Genomic DNA, 19690 nt, shown 5'->3' with positions numbered 1-19690 from the left:
TCCCCTCTTCCCCCAGCCCCTGGTAACCACCATTCAATTTTATGCTTCTGTGTGTTTGACCAACTGCTGGGCTGGGGTGGAACAGTGTCTACTCTTCCACTTGAAGCCATTCTTGTTCCTCAGACACAAGTGTCCCTGCTCTATACTGAGTATTCTGTCCTATATCAGCCCAGGCCATGACCTACCATACAAGTGATGAACCTTGAACATAAGAAATAAAGTTCAGATTTTTTTTCTTTTCTTTTTACAGATAAAACAGAATAGAAAGACTTGGAAATTTGGGGATGTAGGGAGGCACATGTAACAAAGGAACAAGGCTGACAGTCTTGACATTATCATAATAGGGAATAAGTAAGGAGAAGAGCTTTTAATACTGCATGTTTCTAGTCCTTTTAAAATCTGCTTTCTTGGAATCCATGCCTTAATGAACTTTAAGCTTGTTCATAAATTTGCATGTGATTCTACCATTTCTGACTTTTTATCAGCCTTACTTATTGGTCAGGTGTTCATCTGGAAGCAGACATTATAAGATAATTTGGGGGTATCTGTTGATTTAAGGAAAAGTAAAGTCCTTCGTGATCTATATTTCATAAACTTGTGTCTCTAATTTACTGTTTCTTCCTTAATTTTTATAGGTATGTCAGCTTCCATCATGGTAACTCCGCTTATGTCCCCCACTTAAAAAACATGCACACATGCACACATACACACACATACATGCACACACGCACAGGTATGATGGGTGTATACTACAGATTGCTAGTAATAAAAGGACAGTAGTCAAGGGAATTAAAAAGGATTGGAGTAAGAAAAAATATGATAAAAATGAATGCAAAAATTTAAGTTACCAAGGTTAAAACCAAGTGAATGAAAATGCACAAGTAGAAAGGTGAACCAAGATTCATTTTCTTAATCTTTCTGGACAAAATAAAACTGGATGTATCATGTCCTTTAGGCTTTTCATCCTGCCTTTCATTTTAGTGATAATTTATTCATGAGTCTTAGAGACTTTTTTTTGCATCATTTAAATGTATCATGTCTTGACAGTTTTTCCTCTCTTCAGGCTCATCCTACTTCATTGTAATTTATTTAAGTATTTTAGTGTTTTAGAGGATTGTGGATTAATGATGCATTTAAACTGCTTTAGAATGACCTTAGGCTAGGTAAATTACTGAAGTAGTGCCAACCAGGGATATTTATTTTGATGGCAGTAAGCTTTTACTCTCTTGCTTAACCACATGGCACACAAAATAACTGGCTGGCTGGTTCAAAGTATATTCTCTGAGAGTTACAAACAAACTTTGGTAAGAGGGAAATAACTTTACAATCTTGACCTTATTTATTTATTTATTTTTTTGATGTTTATTCACTTTTGAGAGAGAGAGAGACAGAGAACGAGTGGAGGAGGGGTAGAGAGAGAAGGAGACAGAATCCAAAGCAGGCTCCAGGCTCTGAGCTATCAGCACAGAGCCTGATGCGGGGCTCGAACCCATGAACCGTGAGATCATGACCTGAGCCAAAGTCGAATGCTTAACCGACTGAGCCACCTAGGCACCCCTCAGTCTTTACCTTATTGTAGGCAATATCTAATTCTATTTTTCACTATAATTGAATTACTTATGTTGACTGTTAATGGTTGAAGTTTGAAGAGAAGTATAACCAGTTTCACTATCTAGGCTCCATAATTAAAGGCTGTGGATCTCACAATCACACACACAAATATACGTGTTAAAGGAACCATGGGCACTTTTACCACTTGGAACCGAGCCATTTGGCACTGGCACAACCAGATCCATAGCGCTGTACCTCCAGTTTTTTTTTGTCTCATCCTTCGAGCCTTAGAGAAGGCTTTCCCTCATCTCCTGCCCCATGTCTTTCCAACTAATGGCCATGATCTCAAGGCATGGACATGCTATGGTTGGTGCTGACGACTTCTGCAGTAGACACTAAGAAGACTGGAGTGCTTTTCGAGTAGAAGAACATTTAAATGAGAGAAATGACTCCTCAAATATTTTCTCTGATTTTTTTCACAAGTGAGTCTTTTCATAAATGCAGTAGATTTTTGAGTGACAGAGTATAATTTTCCAGCCAAGCCTCTTCTCTTATTTCTCATCATGTTGCAATTCACATCCTAAAAAAATCTGTATTTTTCTGAACTGTCTTGAACCCTTCTTTTATCATAACGTTTTCCCCTGGGCCCATTTGCTCCAGCAAAGTCTATGTGACCTTGACTTAAAACTTACATTACTAGGAAAGAACTTTCAGAACTTTTCTCAAGCAAATGTTAAGGCCCTTTTGTTGATGATCACGGCAACCCATTTCTTGTTCTGGTGAAAACTTTCCTGCCAGAACCCTTGAAACTTTGTGGATTCCCTTTCAAGGATCTACTACCTGTCCTCAGAGTGGCTTTGACCACCAAACTCCTGTAAAATTCCTTCCCTGCTCAATCTGAAAGCAGTTTCTTTGCTGGCTGGCTTCCTTACCATGTGTCAATTATAAAGAAAAGCCTTCCCTTCTCTAGATCTCTTGGTTTATTTCAACATGTAGAAGTCTGCAGAAAATTAAAAAAAAAACAACAGTGAAACAAGAATTGAACATGAGTTTATTAGTAGTTGATAAAGTGAGGAAACAGAGTATAAATGAAATTATCAAAGTAAACACTTATTTCAGTTTGTGTCAGTGACAAAACTTATATGGAACAATTAAATTTAATAAATGGTGAAATACCAGAGAAAACAAAGAGGTTGAAACTGACGAATATTTCCCTTGTTTTACCAAAAAAAAAAAAAAAAGGAACATTGGCTCAATTATTAAAAGAACAACTTTCATGCATTCGTTTAAAAGATTATAAGGGATACCTTTATGAAATGACACAAATGTGTTGTTGACAAGAAGTATGGATAAGCCAGACTTTTATCCCAGTCCAGACATGTTCTTTGTGCCAGGTGTGATACATTGTTTGAATTTATTACTAGGAGATGTGCCCTTAACTGTGTCTGTGGCAATGACATTATTTGAAACAATTCAAACCTTACATTCAGCATTTTTTGATGTGCCCCAAAATGGAATGTCTTGGTGAAATACATATTAAACTTGATTTAACAATCACTCTCAGGTACGTATTGGGAATAGTAACTATAAGCTATAAACAATGAACAATGATTCTTTTTTACAGACAGTAAACTAATTTTAAATTCTCTTAGCCCAAGTTATTTTATAGAATTTTAGCTTACTATCAGTAGTGCTAACAAATATTTACATAAAATCTCAAACCGATCTAAGATTGGCTAAAACAATTTTAGTTTTAAAAATGATACTTGTAAATAGAAAGCAACTTAATGTCAAACATACAACAAAAGTGATTTTCCAATAAAATACAAAGAGATTAGAACAAGAAAAAATTAATGCTTATTTATTTTGAGAGAAAGAAAGATAGGGCATGAGTGGGGGAGAGGCAGAGAGAGAGGGAGAGAGAGAATCCCAAGCAGGCTCCATGCTGTCAGCTTAGAGACCAGTATGGGGCTCAGACTCATGGACTGTGTGATCATGACCTGAGCCAAGATCATGATGCTTAACCAACTGAAGCACTTAGACACCCTGAAAATAAAAATATCAACATGACTGTGAAGAAGATTCATAGATAATAAACCAACTAATTTTTTAGACTAATTTCTGGCCATTATAGATCAAGAATAGTCTTGATTGAAGAGAGTTTTAAACCAATTGATCAGCATGTTATTTTTTTATTTTCTTTATAAAATTCCAGCATTGAGGAATTTGATAGAACTAAGAAATGCTGTATGAAACTAGATTATTTTTTAAAGATGGTGGAAATCATGACTTAACTAGTAAATTTATGAGCATATCTTATAATATTTATGAAAGTATTAATTTGTCCTATGCAATTCATAATGGGTAAGGAAATATGCAAAATCCATAGCTCATTTTAGAAAATAAATATTTCTATGTAAATTTTATTAATAATACAAATTACTGCATCCCTAGAAGAGACCTTTATAGTTTTTTCATAGTTCACCCGGATTTTGTGTTTATAACCTCACATACGTAAACTTGATATTTACTGTGACACTGAGTTTTCCAGGGAGGCTAGGTCCTGCCCATGATGTGTGCATACACAATATATCTTGTTGGCAGAGGATGAAGATATTGAGTGCAAAAATACACTGAGTAAAACAGGCAAGCCAACAAAAATCTAGGTTTTTTTTTAAAGAAATTCACAGAACGGGGGCACCTGGGTGGCTCAATCGGTTAAGCATCTGACTTCAGCTCAGATCATGATCTCACAGTTAGTGAGTTTGAGCCCCGCATCCGGCTCTGTGCTGACAGCTCAGAGCCTGAAGCCTGTTTCAGATTCTGTGTCTCCCTCTCTCTTTCTGTCCCTTCCCCACTCACACTTTGTCTCTCTCTCTTAAAAATAAATAAACATTAAAAAATTAAAAAAAAAAAAGAAATTCACAGAACGTGCTGTAAAGATTGATGCCTGGTGGTTACCAGAATCCTTGATTCTTTGAAAACCAACGTGTAATTTTCTGTTAGTGGTTGCTATAATGATTTCTATTAGTGATTTTCTATTTGTGATTAAGACAATAGTACTTATTCAATATTGATGTAGAATTTGTGCATTTGAGGAAAATGGGAAAGAAAATGTCTTTCTTTAAATTTCTTCTAGAATATTGAAAAATGCTAACTTCAAAGTATGTATAAATAAAAACAAACTTTGTGTTTGTACAAATGCCTTTATGATAGCATGTGTGTTATTGTGCAGGGAAACAGTACAACTGCAGGTGTTCAGTGGATAAGGTGGCTTTATATTCTTTAATATTTGTTAACGGTACCTGTTAAATTCTGGAGGTGGAACATTACTCTTTCTCTAACTCATTTGCCAGTTATGATGGTCGGGTCATTCCTTGACTCAGAGGATGAAGATCAGGTTTACTATTGCTTTAAAAAAATGTTCACTTTTCCTATATCTTCATCTTGATTTAACTTCGTTACCATTTCACCATTTATATCTGAGGTGTATTTATTTTTCCCTAGATAAGTGAGATCCCCTCCATTGCCACTCTTATGTATACTAACAGGCACCTATATTATCTTCTTCGGAAACCTTGGCTGTTTTGATGTCTGCCAAGTTTCTGAATAGATGATAGAACTCTGCAGTATTTTGAATTTCATCTTCCCTTTTAAACTATTCATTTCTACCCTAGGCCTTGTTTTCAGGTACAAGGTCTGGAGTTTTATATTAATTAGGCTAATGTCTTGAGGCACTTCATTGGCATGACAGATTATAGAAGTGGACCAGTAGATATCATCCAGAGCACTTTGCATTTGTAGGGTGGGGATGTGGGGTTGTGGCAGCATGTGATTGGAGGAAGTACTGATTGCTGTTTAGGAAGAGTGATTCCCTAAGAACTGATATAACACTGAGAATTGTACTCAGGGTAATAAGCAACATATAAATAAATGGCACCAGTAGGGTTGCTTTGTAAAGATAACAAGCAATTTAGTCAGAAATGGTTGCTGTGGTGAGGATTTTCTTCGGAGTTGCTTGTTTTCAACTGATTGAGATCTCCACAGTATACTGCCTTTCTTGCTCCATTACAACAATCAGCATGAAATAGTGTAACCAGCATGTCTGTAGGTTCGCTTGTCTCCAGGCTGTAGACATTAATCTTCTGTTTTTCGTTCTAGGAATAACACTTGATGACCTTCAGTATCCAAATGTTGAAATTACTTACCAACATACTTATTTGATCACTAACTGGTTCGTGTATTAATGAACCCACTTTCCTAGGAATAGCGACTAAATGAAATGGAGGTAATTTGATAAACTTCCAATTATGTAGGAAGCTGATGCTTCTTAATTGGTGTTATTTTTCCATCCAGAAGTACCGTTTGCTTGGTTAATTTGCATTTAGAAGACAAATGCTTGCTAGTCTCTTGGTTTTGAGAGAAAATTAAAGGTGACTTTAGGAATATGATGAGAGTATGTGGATTCTGGGTCAGAAGAAAAAAATAAAATGTTGTCAAGCATATTGAGCTCGGGACTTACATTAGATAGTATGTTTATGTCAGTGGTAATGTCAAACTCAATTAAAAATGGATGCTTCCTTTTCCATATTTCCATTCTGGTACTGGCAACTGGCTGCCCTTACTGGGATTTCATTTCCCAACTCTCTTGAATTTGTGTGTGGTCTGGTCATGCGGCTGCTTCCTACTAATGGAGCATGAACATAAGTCACATATATTATTCCCAGCCAACATATACTCAGAGAGTATACGTGCTCTCTGAAATAGGATAGTGATGCCCAGAATGTCCTCGTGGATGATTGTGGCTTAAGAAGAGAGGAATCCAACTCTGAATTACTGCAAAAAGGAAATATACCTGCTCTGAACTATTATGTTATTAAGAAAAAAAGAAACTTGTGTCCACTAAACAACTAACATTTGAGCTTTATTTGTGACCACAGCTCTTAATAACCTCATTAATATGGGCAGAGTATCCCATTGTGTAATTCATGTCCAATAAATTGTGGACAGTTATCATTATAGCTGCCGAATGGTAATAGTATTATTTTACCAAACATTTCTATAGAAGCACACAGTCACTGTTTGTAGATTAAGGTTTCAGTACACTTTTAGTTTTCCTTTCTTTTCAAACACTGGTTGGCCCATCATAATACATTTCCCATTTTTTAAAATTTAAATCCCAGTGTAGTTAACGCATGGTGTTATATTAGTTTTAGGTGTACAATACAGTGATTCAAATATTCCTTATATTACTCAGTGCTCATCAAGACAAGTGTTCTCTTAATACCCTTTACCTATTTCCCCAATCCCTCCACTAACCTCCCCTCTGGTAACAATCAGTTTGTTCTCTATAGTTAAGAGTCTGTCTTTTGGTTTATCTCTTTTATTTTTTCCCCTTTGTTCATTTGTTTTATTTCTTAAATTCTACATGTGAGTGAAATCATATGGTATTTGTCTGTATCTGATATACTTATTTACTTTAGCATTGTACACTCTAGTTCCATCCATGTTGTTGTAAATGTCAGGACTTCATATTTTTATTTGGGTTACTAATATTCCATTGTGTATATATACCACATATTCTTTTTCATTTATCTTTAAATGGACACTTTGGCTGCTTCCATAAACTGACTATTGTAAATAATGCTGCAATAAACATAGGGGTGCATATATAGCCTTTAACTTCATGTTTTTCCATTCTTTGGGTAGATACCCAGTAGTGTGATTGCTAGATCATATGGTAATTCTATTTTTAATTTTTTTGAGGCAGTTCATCCTTTTTTTTCACAGTGGCTACACCAGTTTGCATTCCCATCAACAGCATGAGGGTTCATTTCTCCACATCCTCACCAACACTCGCTGCTCCTTGTATTTTTGATTTTAGCCATTTTGACAAGTGTTAGCTGATATCTCATTATACTTTGAGTTTTCATTTCCCTGATGATGAGTGTGTATCTTTTCATGTGTCTGTTAGCCATCTGGATGTCTTCTTTGGAGAAACATGTCTGTTCATGTCTTCTGCCCATTTTTAATTAGGGGTGTGTGTGTGTGTGTGTGTGTGTGTGTGTGTGTGTATGTGTGTTGAATTGTATAAGATCTTTATATGTTTTGGATACTAACCTTTTATCACATATGTCATTTTCAAATATCTTCTCCCATTCAGTAGATTATCTTTTAGTTTTACTGATTGTTTCCTTTGCTTTGTAGAAACTTTTATTTTGATGTGGTTCAAATAGTTCATTTTTGGTTTTGTTTCCCTAGTCTCAGAAGACAGATCTGGAAAAATGTTGTAATGTCTGATATCAGAGAAATTACTACTTTTACTCCCTTATAGGATTTTTAATCGTTTGCGGTCTCACATTAAGGTCCTAAATCCATTTTGAGTTTATTTTTGTGTATGGTATAAGAAAGTGTCCCTGTTTCAATCTTTTGCACGTAGCTGTCCAGTTTATACAACACCATTTATTGAAGAGACTATCTTTTTCCCATTGCATAGTCTTTTCTGCTTCATTGAAGATTAATTGACCATATCATCATGGGTTTATTTATGGGCTTTCTAGTCTGTTCCATTTGTCTATATCTGTTACTGTGCCAGTACCATACTGTCTTGATTGCTTCAGCCTTGTAATATAACTTGAAGTCTGGAATTGTGATACCTCCAACTTTGTTTTTTTGTTTTTTTGTTTTTAATTTTTAGGAGTACTTTGGCTATTTGGAGTCTTTTGTGGCTCGTTATACATTTTAGGATGTGTTTGCTCTAGTATTGTGAAAAATGCTCTTGGTATTTTGATAGGGATTGCCTTAAATCTGTAGATTGCTTTGGTAGTATGGACATTCTAACAATACTTGTTCTTTCAATCCATGCATGGAATGTCTTTCCATTTCTTTGTGTCATCTTCAGTTTCTTTCATCAGTGTTTTATGGTTTTCAGATTATAGGTCTTTCACCTCTTTGAATAAGATGATTCCTAGGTATCTTATTAACTTCTGATGAAATTGTAACTAGGTTTGTTTTCTTAATTTCTTTTTCTGCTGCTTTATTATCAGTGTATAGATATGCAACAGATTTCTTCACATTAATTTTGTACCCTGCAACCATACTGAATTCATTTATTCTAGCAGTTTTTTGGTGGAGTCCATAGTGTTTTCTATATATAGTATCATGGCATCTACAAATAGTGAAAGTTTTAACTTCCTCCTTATCAATTTGGGTGCCTTTTATTCCTTTTCTTGTCTGGTTGCAGTGGCTAAAACTTCCATACTATGTTGAATAAAAGTGGTCAGACTGGACATTTTTGACTTGTTCCTGATCTCGGAAAAAAAGATCTCAGTTTTTTCCCATTGAGTATGAAGTTTGCTGTGGGTTTTCCATATATGGCCTTTATTATGTTGAGATATGTTCCCTCCAAACCTGCTTTGTTGGGCGTTTTCATAATGAATAGATGTTGTCCTTTGTCAAATGTTTTTTTCTGCATCTATTGAAATGATCATATGGTTTTTGTCTTTTCAATTATGGATGTGATATATCATGTTGATTTATTTGTGAATATTGAACAACACTTGCATCCTGGGAATAGATCCCACTTGATCATAGTGAATTATTTTTTTTTAACATATTGCTGGATTCAGTTTGTTAGTATTTTGTTAAAGATGTTTGCATCTGTGTTCATCAGAGATATTGACCTGTAGTACTCTCTTTCTCTTTGTTTTTTGTTTGTTTTGTGTTGTTTTTCTTTTGTGGTATCTTTATCTGGTATTAGTATCAGGGTAATGCTGGCCTCATAGAATGAATTTGGAAGTTTTCCTTCCTCTTAATTTTTGGAGTAGTTTGAGAAAAACAGATATTAATTCTTTAAATGCTTGGTTGAATCCTCTGGTCCTGGACTTTTTTGATTACAGATTCAATTTCATTGCTGGTAATTGGTTTGTCCAAATTTTATATTTTTTTTTCTTTCTTTCTTTCTCTTTCTTTCTTTCTTTCTTTCTTTCTTTCTTTCTTTCTTTCTTTCTTTCTCTTTCTTTCCTTCCTTCCTTCCTTCCTTCCTTCCTTCCTTCCTTCCTTCCTTCCTTCCTTCCTTCCTTCCTTCTTTCTGTTTATTTTTGAGAGAGAGAGAGAGGCAGAGCAGGAGCAGGGGAAGGGCAGAGAGAGAGGGAGACACAGAATCTGAAGCAAGCTCTAGTCTCCGAGCTGTCAGCACAGAGCCCAATGTGGGGCTTGAACCCATGAACTGTGAGATCGTGACCTGAGCTGAAGTCAAACGCTTAACCAACTGAGCCACGCAGGTGCCCCCAAATTTTCTTTTTTTTCAAAATACAAAGTTATGATTTTATTTTTTATCTTATTTTTTGCCATGACTTATTTTACTTTAGTTTAGTTTTATTATTTTTTAATATAATTTATTGTCAACTTGGCTAACATACAGTGTAAACAGTGTGTTCTTGGTTTTGGGGGTAGATTCCTGTGATTCATCGCTTCCATACAACAGCCAGTGCTCATCCCAACAAGTGCCCTCCTCAATGCTCATCACGCAAATTTTCCCCTCTTTATGCCTAGTTTTGGTAGGTTATATGTTTTTAGGACTTTGTCCATTTTGTTGGCATATAATTTTTAATAATATTCTCTTACAATTAATGTATTTCTTTGGGGTTGGTCATTATTTCTCCTCTTTATTTTCTTATTTTTTTTCATCTGAGCCCTTGCTTTTTCTCTCTCCTTTTTTAAAATGTGAGCCTGGCTAAAGGTTTATCAATTTTTTTGAACTTTTCAAAGAAAAGTGCTTTTTTGCTCTAATCTTTATTATTTTGTTCCTTCTGCTGGTTTGGGGTTTTGTTTGTTCTTATTTTTCCAGCTCCTTTAGGTGTAAGGTTTGGTTGTTTATTTGAGATTTGTCTTGCTTTTGATGTGGGCCCATATTGCTACAAAATTCCCCCTTTGAACCACTTTTGCAGAGTCCCAAAGATTTTGGATTGTCCTGTTTTCATTTTCATTTGTCTACATGTATTTTTAATTTCTTCTTTGATTTCATGTTTGACCCATTATTATTTAGTAACATGTTGTTTAACTTCCATGTGTTTGCACTCATAGGTTTTTTTTCTTGTGGTTGGTTTCCAGTTTCATAGGATTATGGTCAGAAAAGATGCATGATGTGACTTTGGTCTTTTTGAATTTGTTGAGGCTTGTTTTGTCACCTAATATGTGATCTATTCTGAAGAATTTTCAATGTACACTTGAAATGAATGTGTATTCTGCTCTTCTAGGATATAATGGTCTGAAAATATCTGTTAAATCCATCTGGTTCAATGTGTCATTCAAAGCCATTGTTTCCTTGTTGATTTTCTGTTTAGATAATGCCCATTGATGTAAGTAGGGAATTAAATTCCCCAATTTTATTGTATCACTTTTACTATTAGTAATGTAATAGTGTTACTAATAGTATACTAATGTGTGTGTGTGTGTGTATATATATATATATATATATATACACACTAATATACTATATACTATACTAATTATTAATATACTATATAATAGTATACTAATAGTATTATATACTAGTATATAATAGTATACTATAATATAGTATAATAGTATACTATTATATTATTATTGCTATAACAATTTGTTTCTTCATGTTTGTTACTAACTGTTTTATGTATTTGAGTGCTCTTTTTTTGGGTACCTAAGTATTTACAATTGTTATATCTTCTTGTTGGGTTGTCCCCTTTATTATTTTATAGTAATTTATATCATTACAGTCTTTAAAGTCTGTTTTGTCTGATATAAATATTGCTACTCGGGCTTTCTTTTGACAGCCATTTGCATGATAAATGTATCTCAATCCCCTCACTTTCAATCTGTATATGTTGTCCTTAGGTCTGAAATAAGTCTCTTAGAGGCAGTGTATAGATGCATTTTGTTTTTGTTGTCCAATCTGTCAGTCTTTGTCTTTTTATTGGAACATTTAATCCATTTACATTCAAAGTAATTATTGATAATTATGTATTCATTGCTATTTTATTACTTGTTCTGTGATCCTTTCTTCTCTTGATCTCTTTCACAGTTTGCTGGCTTTCCCTAGTGATAATACTTGAATTCCTTTCTCTTTACTTTTTAATACCTATTACTGGTGTTTGAGTTGTAGTTAGGTTTAGGTTTTGTGTAACATCTTCTGCATATAGCAGTCTATATTAAATGGATGGTTGCTTAAGCTGGAACTCATTCTTCATTCCTCTCCTCCCCACATTTTAGGTATATGATATCATACTTTTCATCCTTTTATTTTGTTAGTTACTTGAACTGGTTTTTACATATATACTTTACTACATTTGTGATTCCTACATTTCTTACTCTGATTTATGATCTTCCCTTTCTACTTAAAGAGTCCCCTTTAACATTTTTGTAGGGCTGGTTTAATGGTCCTTTACCTTTTGTTTGGGAAAATCTTTATCTCTCCTATTCTGAATGATAGCCTTGCTGGATGGAGTTATTCTTGGCTACAGATTTTTCCCATTCAGCACTTTGAATATAGCATGCCACTCTCTTCTGCTTTAGAAAGTTTCTGCTGATAGCCCTATGAGGCTTCCCTTGTATGTTACTCTCTTCTTCTTGCTGCTTTTAAAATTCTCTATTACTATTTTCCCCATTTTAATTACTATGTTTCTTGGTATAGACTTCCTTGGATGACTTTTTGGGGAATCTCTGTGCCTTCTGTTTCTATATCTGAATTTCTGTTTCCTTCTCCAGATTTGGGATGTTTTCAGCTATTTTTTCTTCAAATAACTTTTTCTGTTCCCTTTTCCTCTCTTCTGCTTCTGAGATCCCTATAATGAAAATGTTGTTACACTTTATGGAGTCACTGGAGTTCTTTCTTTCACCTGCTCAGCTCGATTACTTTCCATTACTCTGTCCTTCAGGTCACTGATTAATTCTTCTGCTTCCTTTGGTCTGTGATTTAATCCATCTAATATATTTTTAATTTTAATTATTGTATTCTTCATCTCTGATTTTTTTCTTTTTTATCTCTTTGTTAAGGGTCTCACTGATGTCCTTCACTTTTCTGAAGTCCAGTGTAAATATCTTTATGATCATTACTTTAAATTTCTTATCTCAGTTTCTCTTAGGTCTCTTACTGTGGTTTTGTCCTATTCTTTCATTTGAGACATATCCTCTGTCTCCTCATTTTGTCTAACTCTCTGTGTCTATTTCTGTGTGTTAGGAAAGTTAAATATGCCACTTGCTCTTGAAAGTAGTTGGCAGGATACACAGTTTCAGCAAGGTTGTGCTGGTCCTCTTCTACCGAAGATATGCTGTCACTGCTGAGACAGAAATGTGTCCTTCATGGGAGGTGACTAGCTACTGACACCAGACTAAGGCCCCTTGCAAAGTGCACAGTTGGGTGATGTACTGTTCGCAAGGATTGAGGTGGTTTTTTAGGGGAGGGGTCCCACAGTGCCAGAACTAAGGCAGGCTTAGCTGGAGGGGCGGGGCCTGGTACAAGTAAGTTAGGTAGTGAATTTTGGTGCTGTGCTGGTTCCTGCAGGTCTTGGTGTGTATGCTCGGGAAGAAGAAGAAGGAAATGGCACCTGCCAGCTCCTTTGTTCTTGGAGAACTCCCTGAGGGGACCCTATGCTTCCAGAATATGCTTTGAGATTAGTAAATAACTCTCCCTGTCATAGGCCCATGCGTTTTTCAGATTGCTGGTTCTTTGCTTGATCTCCATGAGCTCTTTTTCCTGTTGTCTCTTTAAGCGCTGGTACTCCCTCCAGTCTCTTCCAGACTACTAATTGTTAACATTCAGGCTTTAAATCCCCATTGGTTGTAAAAATTCACGAAATTTGGCCTCTCTGGTTTTCAAAGCCAGATATTATGGGGATTCATCTTCTCACATGGGTTTACCAATGTGAGGGTCTGCTTCTCTCCTGTTTCCACACCCCCGTGTCCTTCCCTCCCATGGAGAGTCCCACGGGTTCCTTTAACTCTCCACCATATCTCAGCCCTTCCTACCCTCTTGGATGTGATCTCTTCTCTACATTTAGTTGTGGCATTTGTTCTCCTTGTGTTCTTATTTCCTAGGCTGTTTATACTGATACAAGTTGTATCTAGTTGTGTTTGTGGGACAAGGTGAGCTCAGGGTCCTTCTATTACACCATCTCCTCCAAAGTCCTTTCTCCTTCATTTTATGATAAATGTGGTGTTCTTAAATCTTCCTGTAATTATTTGTTACTTATTTTTTGGCTCTTTCCTGATATTCTCCGTTATTTCAGTATAAGTTAACCACTGATATTACATTCAACCTTCATTAATTGCTGATCCCATATTTGAGAATTCAGCTATTTATTAAAATTTATTTGTGACCCCAAAATCAGTACCTGCAGAGCTTTGTGGTCATTTTCAGACATGTGCAAAGTGGAGAAAAATGTGAATCACCCGGTGCACACATTCCCAGCTATAGTGGAACAACGTGAGGCTCAGTCTTGGTGTTTCAGCTCTCCTACAGTGATAACCAGAGGAATGGAGACAGTAGGGGGCAGTGCAGCAAAAGAAGCTCTTGCTCTCAGTCAGTTAGTAGAGTGGCCTCAGGCAAGTCACGTAACACTCCAGAAATGTGTTTTCTCTTTTTTAGTATGCAAATAGAATCTTCCTATATGAGTTGCTTTAGGATTTGAGATTATAATCTATGTGATACATGTGTATCAATATCAACTATATCAATATGAATAGTTTGGTACTGTTCATACAGCACCTTTATAGACCATAACTGCCTCAACTGGTGGAAACAATATACCTTGCTTTTCTTATTTTCTGTTAGTATGTTGATTTATTTTTTGGATTATTCAATATAACTCTTTATTGAAACAGTCATTAGGTAATAATTCTAATAATTGTTGATCTTTTATTGGGCTAATAATGTAATCCAATTTATAAGACAAACTATAGCTTTCAAAGTACAGATATCTTAGAAAAAAGTCTTTATTTAGAGCCTTCTTTGTCCTTTACCTGGTTAGTTTCTACTTACTTTTCAGGGGCCATCTCAGGCCTCATTCCCCCCAGGACATATTTCTTATTCCCCATTCCCTCCACTGAGTGTTCATCAAGACATATATTACATAAACATTATAGGGGCATCTGGGTGGTTCAGTCGGTTAAGTTTCCAACTTCAGCTCAGGTCATGATCTGTGAGTTCGAGCCCCAGGTCCGTCTCTGTGCTGACAGCTCAGAGCCCGAAGCCTGCTTCAGATCCTGCGTCTCCCTGTCTTCTCTCTCTCTCTCTCTCTGCTCCTCCCCGACTTGTGCTCTCTCTCTTTCAGAAATGGGTAAACATTATTTTTTTTTAAAGAACATTATAGCACCTGCTAATTGACTGCAAATTTATTGAAAATAGGGCTATGCCCTTCAATTTCCTGGTTTCTAGCATAGTTTGTGGCACATAGAATTCAACAAATGATACTTGTGTTGATCTTAAAGACTTTAAGCTATAATTTCAAATATTTTTGGCTAAAAAATGATGGTGTGACCCTACAGATAAGAAAACATTTGAAGGAGCGCCTGGGTGGCTCAGTTGGTTAAGTGTCCGACTTCAGCTCAGGTCATGATCTCACAGTTAGTGAGTTTGAGCCCCACATTGGACTCTGTGCTGACAGCTCAGAGCCTGGAGCCTGCTTCGGATTCTGTGTCTCCCTCTCTCTCTGCCCCTCCCCTGTTCACGCTCTGTCTCTGTCTCAAGAATAAATAAACATTAAAAATTTTTCTTAAAAATGTCAAGAAGCAATATGTTTATTTGAGATAAAATAATTGCAATTTGGGGTACACAGGTAGAACCCCAGATAGTATTAGGACGTAAAGTCAGGATTTTCATGAAAAAGAAAAAAAATTAGGTAACTTGTTTTTAACAAAAGCTCATTGATGCTGACAAGCAAGTCTAGATTTGTACTTTACTGATTGGTCAGGAATGGTGGTCACTAGGCAAAAGGTCACTTTTATCAGTCTTTTCTCTTTCTCATTGACTTCTTAGAATGTTGGGGTTTGGCTGTATTCAAAGATTTAGAAAACAGTATGTACAAGGCAGTGTGCCTGAAATGGCCGCTCCAGCTCTATTTTAAAAATGGCTCTACTTATATCATTTTTCACAATGGGAGTTGCTTCAAACCATATTACATTTTCAAGCAGTGATAGGTACTTTATAGTAAGCTAGTTTCTTAGGCAGTTTTACGCCTTCATCCATACACAAAGGTTTAAAAGACTGAGTGTGGGTGAGCCGGAACAAATCCATCATTTGTTTTCAAATATTTACTCAGATGTACCCATCAAGAGTCATTAAAGACATCTTTGTGCTACAACTATGACCATTTTTCTTTGTGAAGTTAGCCTTTTGGTACCCTATTCTCAGATATCTGGGAACAGTTTGTGAAAGTAAAAAGCTGGCCCCCATCTTTAAAGGTTTTCTGGTTACTCTAGTGACATTATGGAGAGGCAATTGATGTTACACTCCCATAAAATAACATTATAAAGAGCAGAAAATGCCCACTAGAATGTCAGTTGGCTTTTATAAATCAAGATGTAATGTACATTAAGTATGTGGATAAGTTTAGATGTTCAGTATAGTGTTAATTAATTAAATACACTCACCAACAAAACTTTGTTTTGGATTGCAGTGATGTTTTTATTTGTGATGTAAAGTTAAGATGATTTAGTTTTTATTTTTTTAAGTGAAATCCAATTATAGAATGATAAAATGCTAATAATACCCCACAATTTCTATATAATGTGTTTGTGAGATAACAAGAAATAGTTAATAAGAGGCAGTGCTATGTGTTATTTACCTGGAGCCTGAAAGCAGAGATACAAGGGGATGATTCCTTGTTCTTTCATAGAGGATAAACGTTTCCATTTGCATGGCATTCCAATTTCATTTTTAAACTGCTTTAAGACATATGTATATAACATAGAAGCAAAGAAAATCTTACAAGCAATTATTTAGAAAATTGTAAATATCATAAAATGTCACCAAAACATAATTTTACATATATAAATTTAATTCTAAACAGGTAAATTTATATTGAGAGAGTAAAAATAATAATTACATTTATCATTCCTCCTAAGTGCCAGAAACCATTCCAGGAGCAATTCATGAGTTAGTTCTCAGTCTCTTAGCCACCTTGACAGTTACGGGATATTATTCTCCAACAATGCTATGCAGGTGAGTGCTGATGTCACAGAACTTTAATTTCACATTGTATGTTTGTGACGAGTATTAGCCTTTTAATAGAGGCTCAAGGCATTTCTGGCTGTGTATAATTCACAAGGTTTGCCTGATAATTGAAGTAAAACATTGGAACAAACTTGAATTTAAAAGTAAGAGCATTTTTATTTATTCACTATTTCTCTTTGATCCTCAAAGTAATAAGTATTTTAAATTATAGAACTAAGTTCACACTCTACTTCACTTTTCTATCTCATGTTTTTAGCCGACTACAAACTTGGCTCATCACTGACTTCCAGCTTGAAATTTTTGTCATTTCTTATTGTTGTATACTGTGGCAGAATCAGTCAGAAGACTATCAGCCTAGCAGAAAGATGTGACCGATTGCTTTAAAAATAAATGATACTAGGACTGAATCAAGAAAGAAGAAGGTTCATTAAAACTCTGGAGAAAAACCCTCATCAGTCCCTCCATATTGCTTTGACAATGCCTAAGAGAGAGTTATATATTATGTTTATTTTTAGAGCCAACCAATCTCTTTTAACTTAGACTGCAGGATGAAGAAAGCAGTAACATTTTCAGATAGCTCTTAAGTTTAGTTTGAATGAACTGAATTGTTTCTCTCTTTTGGAAACTTTTGTTCTTTACTTTGGACACATTTTCTTCAGAATTAACATAGAGAAAAATTACCGTGTGTTTTGGACCTATAGATTCACTTGCTCTTGTAATCAATAATGTACGTGAACTAAAGTCATAATAAAGCAAAGCTATGAGTTTTATTCATTTTCTAATGTATCAGAAAGACCATAGCAATTTGATTTTTCCAATAAAATTGATCACAACCACTACTTTACGACTTATATTTCTAAGGAGTTTAAAATATCCAGCAAAGTAAAAATTTATACTATGAGCTTTTGACTGTATTTCCTCTAGATTCACTTGCAAATGTATTAGGGAAGAAGAATTAAGCAGAGGATTTCGCTCAACAATTTTCATTTTGTTTTTCAAAGTAAATTAGTGCTGAAATAACAAAATCAGGGTGTGATATTGATTATTTTCCAGTGACCAGACACAAAGTAAAAAGACATTTCAAAATATTGAATAGTAATGTATCAGAAAAAATATCTAAGAGGTATTAGAAATTATTGGAACTAAATACATACGGAATCAACGTTCAAGTTCCCAGTTTTCAGTGATGACAAATACCTGCTTCTCATTCAGTTGTCCACTTCTGGGCACAACTGTCACTTGTCTCACTTCACCACTATGATCTGCTGTCTACTTAATGGGTACTGGGCTTTTATTCAAAGCAGTTGATGCTCTTTTGCATGTAAGTGGCAAAAGACGAAGAATGTGGGGGGAGGGGAGGGTAAGCAGTATCCATGTGCCTAGTGCTCACAGAAACTTGAAAATTAAATACTCAGTTGTAGGAAATAGGAGGACTATGGGACGCCCGTGAAGGTAAGAAATATTTGCGGTTCAAAGCATTTATCACCAGTTTAATCTTAACATCAGCTTTTTTCCCCATGCATATAACGTCCGAACTTCCAACAAAGAGGCATTGTGTGAAGAAAACGATAAATTCTTTATGTTACAGTCTACAAATTAAGGAAATCCATGTATTGTGATTTTGGGAATTATTGCCAACTGTCAATTATATGTTAAAATTATATTAATATCCACATCATGTGATCTTCTGAAACATATCATTATTTACCTAATAGTTTGTGAATTCCAGAGTCACACTAAGGAAAAAAAAAAAACTTTCAGGTAACTTACAGAAGAAATCTAGGGCTGTAAGAGGTAAAATGTTTTTCGTTTTTTTTTTTTTTCCCACTGTGTCTTTTTGATAGCTTTCCTCTCAAAAATGTTAGTATTCATTCGTTTAGGTAGATAGAATAGCAAAACTTACCTCATTGATTAAAATGCAGAAATGGTTTTATTTAAAACCCAGGTGAGCATTTCCCCACTGGTGTAGCTGGCCTGGCCAACTGGGCCCTTCGCATTCTCTCCCTTAAGTTCTCTTGGCTGCCTGCCTCCCATTTACCTGCCTTCTCACATTTTCTTCCTTAATGTTGTCATCTTTCCTTCTTTTTTTTTTCTTCCTTTCTATGTCTTTTTCTACCTTTTCCATCTTTTCTCCTTTTACTTTGTATTCATTCTTTAATTTCTTACTCTTTTTTCTCTTCTTTCTTTATCTCTTTTTCTTTCTTTCTCTTCCCTTTTCTTCTATCTTCCTTTTTTCCTCTCTATTTGGGCCACATTTTTAAAATTTCTTCCTTTCTTTCTTTTCATTTTTCCTTATATATGGAATGCATACATGAAGCAATGGAAATACAGAAATGATAATGTAGTTCCTGCTTTTAAGGAAACTTTCTGTGAAACGGAGAAGAAAACTATAAACAATGACTACCCAAATGCAAAACATGTGCTCTTTGATGAGCTCCTTGAGGGTAATGGTTGTGTCTTATTTATTTCTGTAACTGCTTTCTGTAGTGCCCACCCAGTGCTGTGGACAATCTCCATGCCATGCCCAGATCCTGGAGTCTTGCTTGTGGCACCCATCCCTCTCCTTGGGAGATTGTTGCCTGCCTCATTCTCAGGAAGACCATCCTTGGCCAGTTGTTGGTAGTTATGCCTTCCAAATAATGTGTGTCCCAGTTGTCTGAAGGGGATACTATAGTTCAAGTTTAAATATGAAGTTGTTTTGAACATGAGAAATGGCCATATAGATTTTAATTTTCAGTTTTTATGTATCAGTTCTCACAAAGTTGATTTCATGATAGGGATCAGCTCTTTGCTTTGGACTCTGGAAGTTGTCTCTTTGTTGTCTCTCTTTGTACATGAATTTCAGATAGGAAGTTGTTGCTGTAGAAAGAAAGTAAGGGATATTTGGATGGGACATCCAACTTTGTATGGAAGCAGGCATTAGCTCCACTC

At 35.4% G+C, this 19690-nt stretch overlaps 1 protein-coding gene and 1 long non-coding RNA gene across 5 annotated transcripts in view; one reads left to right on the top strand and one right to left on the bottom strand.

The window, feature by feature from the left end:
* The window catches only part of GALNTL6 (polypeptide N-acetylgalactosaminyltransferase like 6), a 1200276-nt gene that overhangs the window by 33215 nt on the left and 1147371 nt on the right, over positions 1 to 19690 (top strand). The window lies entirely within an intron of this gene.
* On the bottom strand, positions 2391 to 16701 carry LOC131506863 (uncharacterized). Of its 2 annotated transcripts, none has more exons than XR_009259195.1 (3): positions 16632 to 16701; positions 16371 to 16467; positions 2391 to 2551 (listed from the first exon to the last, which is right to left on the bottom strand). It is a non-coding gene; the product is annotated as an uncharacterized LOC131506863 (long non-coding RNA). The 2 variants fall into 2 exon arrangements; XR_009259196.1 differs by having other exon boundaries at positions 16371 to 16470; positions 16632 to 16697.

Source organism: Neofelis nebulosa, chromosome 3, assembly GCF_028018385.1.
Source record: "Neofelis nebulosa isolate mNeoNeb1 chromosome 3, mNeoNeb1.pri, whole genome shotgun sequence".
In the NCBI taxonomy this organism is placed as follows: domain Eukaryota; kingdom Metazoa; phylum Chordata; class Mammalia; order Carnivora; family Felidae; genus Neofelis; species Neofelis nebulosa.
Note: the sequence above shows the minus strand (reverse complement) of the source record. Positions and strands in the feature narration are given on the sequence as shown.